Source organism: Poecilia latipinna, unplaced genomic scaffold (assembly GCF_001443285.1).
Source record: "Poecilia latipinna isolate Pla-1442-1.1 unplaced genomic scaffold, P_latipinna-1.0 Scaffold1031, whole genome shotgun sequence".
Taxonomy (NCBI): Eukaryota; Metazoa; Chordata; class Actinopteri; order Cyprinodontiformes; family Poeciliidae; genus Poecilia; species Poecilia latipinna.
The window spans coordinates 1-7,382 of NW_015113647.1; the positions used below are offsets into that span (position 1 = coordinate 1).

Sequence of the window (7,382 nt, forward strand, 5' to 3'; positions counted from 1 at the left end):
ATTGCGGTAGAAGCCATTTGTTAAATACTTAATGAGACATATTGACTGTGTTTGATGTTTGTTGTAAATGATGTATACTCACAAAGAACCAGGTAATTAATCCAAGTTTGTGGTTTATTGAATGTTCAGAAACTACAGCGGGTGTAAAGAGCCACAGCAAAGGTAAACAAAGGTAAAATAACTGAACAGGTGATCAACTCTAAACCACTGGCACCTTTTTACTCTCTGTCATTTAAGCACACCCGTTGCCATGGCAACCTCCTGCGCTCCACAAGCCGACCAGAGATTACTTTAAAAACATAACATTCAGTCCGTTATGATATTAGGTTTGCAGGCTTGATATTTATTTTGCGATTATTAATAAGCGCTCCCCTGAACACAGCGGTGGTTGATGAGTTAATTTTAAACTCCTGCTGTGCTAGTTATTTTGGTAATGGAACCGAAACGCACAGAATTGCGCAACACCTTGTTGAAACAATAATCACTGAGATTATCATTGTTGTTGGGTCATTAATTTGAACACGTTTTGTTGATTTTTGTTGTTGTTCTTTAATAAAGTTATGAACGTTTTGATAAGGAGTCAGAGGAGGACCTGCTGGTCTCAGCCTCCTGGCGGCTTTCAGTTTGTCACCTAATGCCGAGATCGACTCATCGCACCGCCGCTCTAGCAAAGCACGAACAGTTCAGAAACGATATGAAATGAGAAAAAAGTTATTAACTGATTAAGTCGTGTTTTAGACTGTTTTTGAAAAACAGCTGTGTATTTCAGTCTCTCTTTGGCAAGTTTTCTGGTTTTACTATGAATTGGGATAAACGTCTTTTTATGCCTCTTTCAGATGGTCTGGATACTGCCTTTCTTAGTAACCTGCCATTCAGTTTCAACTAGTTATTTTGAGTATCTGGGGATAAATATGACAAGGAACCCGAAACTCCTTTTTAAACATAACTTTCTGGATTTAATCAAAAACTTAAATCTATGGTCAGCGGGTGGAAGCTCCTCCCTCTTTCCTTGATTCCATCGTCTGCACTTTTCTAAAACCAAACTTAATAAGCTATTTCCCTGTGTCTCACCAACATGTGACAAATGTAAATCAGATGATGGGATTTTGGGTCATTGTTTTCCTCCTGCCCTAAACTTATGGACTTCTGGTGCAGGATATTTAAATTCTGTAGTAACACCATAAGGCAGGCTTCTATCTCCAGATAAACATTTGATAATTTTGGGTTGCTCGAAATTCTTATTCTTCCCTTGTCTCTGCTGTGCGCTCCAATGTTTGGCTTAGTGGTTGTAAAGCGGTTTAATTTGTGGGAATGGACATCCTCCACCCCTCCTTGTTTTAAGAAATGGCTTAATGATATGGTGTCCTGTATCTTTCTTGAAGACATTTGATACTCTTTGTCAGACAATCATAAGTTCCTTGATTCGTGGGGTCCTTTTAATAGATGCATATAAAATGATGGGCTAAAACTGTCGTACTCATCTGGACCTTCTTCTTTGTTATTACTCTTACGCCCCCGAGGTCAAGGGCTCCAGGGGCAGCAACATAAAATGTGTCCAGAGCAAAAGTGTAAAGTAAAAATGATTTATTACAAAATAAAGTTTCACAAAACAATACAATTTAACCCAATTAATGCAAAACAAAAGGGATTAACAAACTCAAGAATGTCAGGAGCAAATTAAAGTTACAAAAGTCCAAACAAGTCAGTTCAAATTAAGCTCAAAATAAACCCAAAAGCGGAGAAAGGGAAAAAAAAAAAAAAAAAAACACCCCCACAAAGGGAGCACCAAGCCTCCCAAACAAGCTTCTAGCTTGGCAAATCAATCTGAAGCAGTCAAGCTACTCAGCAGAACAAACAGGCACAAAATGGTTCAAAACAAACTAGCTAAAACAGTTGCAAATACTAAACAAGGGGGACAGCGTCACAAAACCTCTTCCAACTAGCTGCTCCACTGGAAGAATGGATTCAGGAGCCTTTTATATGGTGCAGGTGGGCCTCATCAACATCTGATTGGCTTGACAATCCTCTGCTGGTCCAATGGTGTAGCTGCTTTCCTGCAGCCTTCAGGCAGCCAATCAGGGAGATGTTTTCTCACAGCTGAACCTGCATAACAAAAGGGAGCCTGCACAGCCTCAAGAGGCCAGGGGCCCTAACATTACTGTCATTAATTTATTGCTTTTATCTTTTATTAATATCCCGTGTTTTATCATGAACTGATACAATGTCTCCAGAAATGTCTGTTGTTCCCTTTAACTCTCTCTCATGCTTGATTACGCTCTACGGACTGATGTGCACATATTTTATCCTCTTTTATCAGTTCTTCAGTAAGCTGACACTGTTTTGAGTGTTTTGTCTTGTTGATTTTTGTTTTTGTTGTATTTGTTTACTTTTTGTTGTTTTTTTTCTTCTGTATTGGCTGTTTAATTCTGAAAAATTATAAATAAATTTATAAAATAAAAAAAGGTGATAAGAAAACAGGAGGGAGAAATGGAAAAAAAGATTGGTTGAGAGAGAACCAATGAATACTAGCAGCGCTGAACTCAACTGTTCTGAACTGAGACAATCTAACATGTTGAAGACCTAAAATGGCAGAACAACATAACATAAAAATATTACAGAAAATAATCAGCCAAAACATTAAGCAAGCAGAAGAAAGGCAGTTTACAAATACACTTAATTTAAAACACATAATCCAGCCCCAATAATGGAACTTTGAGTCAATAGTCCAAAAATCCAATAATAAGAGAAGTTCCCTTCTTGTAGAGGAATTGAGAAGTCACCTGCTGGTGCCTGAAGGCAGACATATCAAGAGACCTTCATGCCTATATAGAAACACAGACCGCTTTCTAGAGGTTCTACAGTAATGATGTCTTCAGAATAAGGAATGGCTGGGGATTGGACCTGATCAGTTCTTACACAAAAATGAATCCGAACAACTAATATTGTCTTTGTGTATTGTTACAGGAGAATGAACGTCACTCTAAAACAATCCTAACACTGGAGAATGATATCACAAAATTGAATAACGATATAAGTATTCTGAAGATCAACAGAGACAAGGTATTTATTCTTTCTTGTTTTCCCCTTTACTCTTTCTTCTTTCTTCAGGCTGACGACTGGCAGATTGGAGGAGATTTAAAATAGTTACGGGTAAATTCACCTATTTGGAACATAATTTACACTATATTCCTATAAATGTTCATTTGTATTTTATCATATGCGTAGCAGAAATTCTGTTCGTTTTCAGTTCCAACACAAGTTCAGCTTGAATGCAGCAAGTCAAGTTAGATGTGATGTGAGTCATGCAGCTGATAGAAATACAAAGACCTCTTGACTAAATTTCTATCAGATTCAAATAAAAAATAATTTAGTTTCCATCTGTCAGTAGTGGTTCTCCCCTAAACCCAACACAACTACTGCACTCTAATCTCAAAAATGTTAAAAAGATGAGACATCAGCACAATAGTTCAGCACGTTTTTTCATTCAAGCAAAGGTGATTTGTTATACATATATGGCTAATACTAAATATACAGCTCTCTGGTTTTCACGAACATTTTAAAACAGTATATTTGTAATGTTAGAGGATAAGCACATCTGTCAGCAAGTTTTCGTCAGAAAATATAAAATTACACCAGTAATGTCTGAGATGTTCATCCAAACACTGACTGTTAGAATTGGTTTTATGACTCTCTTTGTGATGTTTAAAACTCTTAGAAGTCTAATCCATACCAGGGAGCCCAACATGTATATCTTTGGCGGGAGTTTCTAGAGAACTCATACATGCTTAGACAGAACATGAAAACTCCATGCAAAAAGGTCCATGACTGGGATAAGAGCTTGTTGCTGCAAGGCAGCAAAGCTAACAACTAATCAACTACAGAGCAGCTCAACTGCAGTGAGTTTAAACTTTTTAAAGCCCAGTTGTTAAAAGCAAGGAGGGATGTCTGGCTTCCAAAGTTTTATTGTTAACATTAATAAAAACATTTACGTCCCTGTACCTTTTACTGCATCATTGTTCTGCATCTCCAGGAAATAGAGCACTGGAAGACAACAGCATACATTAAGCCTCATGATGCTGTTGACAGCACCGAGATCAACTTTGGGGACACTGGAAAGACTGAGTTCTCATTTGAAACTAGGACTGCAGAGTATAAATCCAAGGTAAGAGATGGCCGTTTATCTCATTGATAATCAAATGTGTTTGACAGAAGCAGAGATTCCTGCATAATATTCAAGCCTCTTAAAGTTTTCTCGTGATCAACTATAAACTGCTGGAGCACTGAGAACATGATGAAAATTACATTTTATTTTTAATAACCAGAACCAGTTATCCAAAAACTCTGCAGATTTCCATTGTGTAAATGCTCAAAATGTTGATTTACTATGTTTTCAGGAATGTACGATTAAATGCAAAATTGGATGTACAGTGGTGTGAAAATGATGTTGCTATTTTCCTGATTTACATGTGATAAACATGCAAAAAGAGGAAGTGTTTCAGAATATCAAACAAATCAAAATATTAGTCAAAGACAAAACTCCTGCTCTGCTCGTTATTTTGGTAATGGAACCGAAACGCACAGAATTGAGCAACACCTTGTTGAAACTATAATCACTGAGATTATTGTTGTTGTCGGGTCATTAATTTGAAAACGTTTTGATGATTTTTTTTGTTGTTGTTCTTTAATAAAGTTACAAACGTTTTGATAAGGAGTCAGAGGACGTGCTGGTCTCAGCCTCCTGGCAGCGTTCAGTTTGTCACAGACCAATGCGTTAGATCTTCATGAGACAACATAAACTGAGGAAAATAACTATTTACATTGGAGTGAGGTCACATCGTTTTATTTTTATTTTCTTTATTTTGTGTGCGTGTTAGCTTATTGTCTGGGAATAAATGCGGTTCAGTTTCATTGTTTAAATTTAAACAATAAAATACTGAAATAATGAAAAACTCATCATGTAATTGATTCCTTCTGGTCTAAACAACTGAATGTCGTCAGATTTCAGTGTATTTAGGTGAGTTTTGACGCTTTGTGGTTTGATATTGTCCACAGAAAAAGTTTGCGTGGCTGCCACACATTTTCATGCCAGAAAAAAAAGTGTGCGTACACTTACGCACACTGATAATTTTTATACATGCTGACTTTTGCATAAAATATGGCGCTGCACATTTTTTGTGTGCACGCTTTATGCCTGAGGCCGCACATCTTGTTTGATATTGCTAAGGAAAATAGCAATATCCTTAAGCAAACCTCTGTTTTGCTTAAGGAACAAGCAAAACAGAGGTTTCAATCACAAAAGGCATTTCTTTTGTAACTTAGTAACTGAAGCCTTGAAATATAGTTCAGTGTGGAAAAATATTTAAAGTAAAATATAATGTAGAATCTATTTGAGTTCTTCTAATATGTTCTGATTTCATTTTTATCATGGTTTGAAGCAGTCATTTAATTAATTAGATTTTTATTTCTTATATTATTTAACTTGATTTTGGATTGATTTCGAATTTATGTCAATTTTTTCTTTACTTTTAATCATTTCCTTTTGAGTTTTATGCATAGTTGTGTTCAAATAATTTTATTCTTGACTATTCAAATTTGTTATTTCTAATATTTTAATTATAACAGTATTACTGAGTCCAGATCTGTTAAAACTATGGAGTCATGAGAAAACCTCAGCATTGGATCAGTAAATATCTTTCTGCCTCATTGTCCTTCCATTACAAACTGGGGAGTAAAAATATCTAGATCTAATCTTAAAAGTGTTTTCTGAATGGATCTCCTGTCAGACTTATGTTCAATTTTTCTATTGAAATAATCCTAAGTTTCAGTAAAAGCTTTGTTATATTTTAGAAATGTGAAATTGATTCTGATGTTTTCAGGTTCTGGAGGCCCAGGGGGCCCTGATGGGTCCACACCGACTCCAAACCCGGTAGAAATTTTACTGCTGAAATATTGGACATAGTTTTCATGTAAAAGGCTATGCAGAATAATAGAGTTTTATATATATATAATAACTCAATCTTATGATGATACATAACTATGCAACATTTTACATTAAATTTAAAATGTTTCACAAAAAATATTGCATTTTACAATTAAGTGTAATTAAAACATCCTGTCATTTTAATTTAATTGTATTTTTTACAAAATCTTTGATAAATTGTTGCTTTCATTTTAACACTTGTAGGTAAATAAGCAGCATCAGAACATTTTAAACATCTGTATGTTTTTACATAATTGTGTGATTCAAAGCCTTTGACTTGTCTCCATGTAGAGACCTAAATCACCAGAGAGGAAACCAACTGGAAGGTAATATTGGAGAAATCAAGCTTACATCAGAATCAGTTGTTTTGTATTAAAGTTAACAACTCTTGTCATATTTGATTGCAGTCCCAACGCTTCAAGTAGTCCCCAAAGCCAACCAGAAAAAGGCAACGATCAAAAGAAACCACCGCAAAGTAACAAGAAATAGACGGGACCTGAGAGGTAGAACATGGTTTAGAACAACAAAACTGTCTTTCCTTACTCTCTTTGATTAAGCAGACTCATCATTTCCCCACTGCAACTCAGAGTTCAGAAAAAGTAATGTAAGGTTTCTTCATCTGTAACTTAAAATAACAAAGTTGTTAGCATGTAGAAAGTAGAAACAGGAGTTTTGATGATTAAAAGAAGAAATCTGATCCCAGATTCCTTATGTGTCCATCAGCTGACCATAATATGTCACCATTGGTATTGTTCCGTCAGACCGTCATTTCACAAAACATACACAAAAAAAACAAACCTTGTAAAACTGCACCTGGGGTCAGAGTGACCCTGCTGGAAGGTGCACATGGTAAAAAGCTTGCCAGGTCAAATGGAGGGTTAATCCTTTTTGCTTTAACTCTTACTCGGGTATATAAAAAAGCACAACCTGGCAAGTCAATGGCGTTAAGCATAATTGGAGAAAGAGCTAAATGACCTGGAGCTGACTGCAGTGTTACAACCCAAACGTCTCTTATAAGGCAAATCAGATGATGATTGTTTCTCTGACTCAGTCCAGACAGTCCTAACCTTGATACTGATTTATGTCAATGGCTGCTACTGCAGAGTCATTTAGACATTTGAGCAACTGTCTCATTTTTTTAAATTTTTTTTTGAAGTGAAGAGAATCAATTTGTTTGTTTTCCTGTAGGATGAGCTGGATTAGGAGTGAACAGGACAGAAGGACGTCGTCCCCCCAGACAAGAAGGAACATGTCCTCTGCTGGCCAACTCAGAGAATGCAAAATATAACTAAGATAAAGATAATTAAACTAAATAATCAAGTCTTCATTATAGCACATACTGATTTTATCTAATAGATTTATTTAGCTGCATTTTGGTGTTTTTTCCCCTTTTGCTTCTGGT

At 35.9% G+C, this 7,382-nt stretch overlaps 1 protein-coding gene across 1 annotated transcript in view; it reads left to right on the forward strand.

Annotated features, from left to right (window-relative positions):
- Positions 1–4,155: 4,155 nt before the first annotated feature.
- Positions 4,156–7,382, forward strand: part of LOC106958919 (vimentin A1-like) — an 8,669-nt gene continuing 5,442 nt past the window's right edge. Inside the window, exon 1 of the mRNA XM_015051098.1 lies at positions 4,156–4,162. The gene's annotated coding sequence lies outside the window, so the exon portion shown is untranslated. The remainder of the gene's footprint in view (positions 4,163–7,382) is intronic.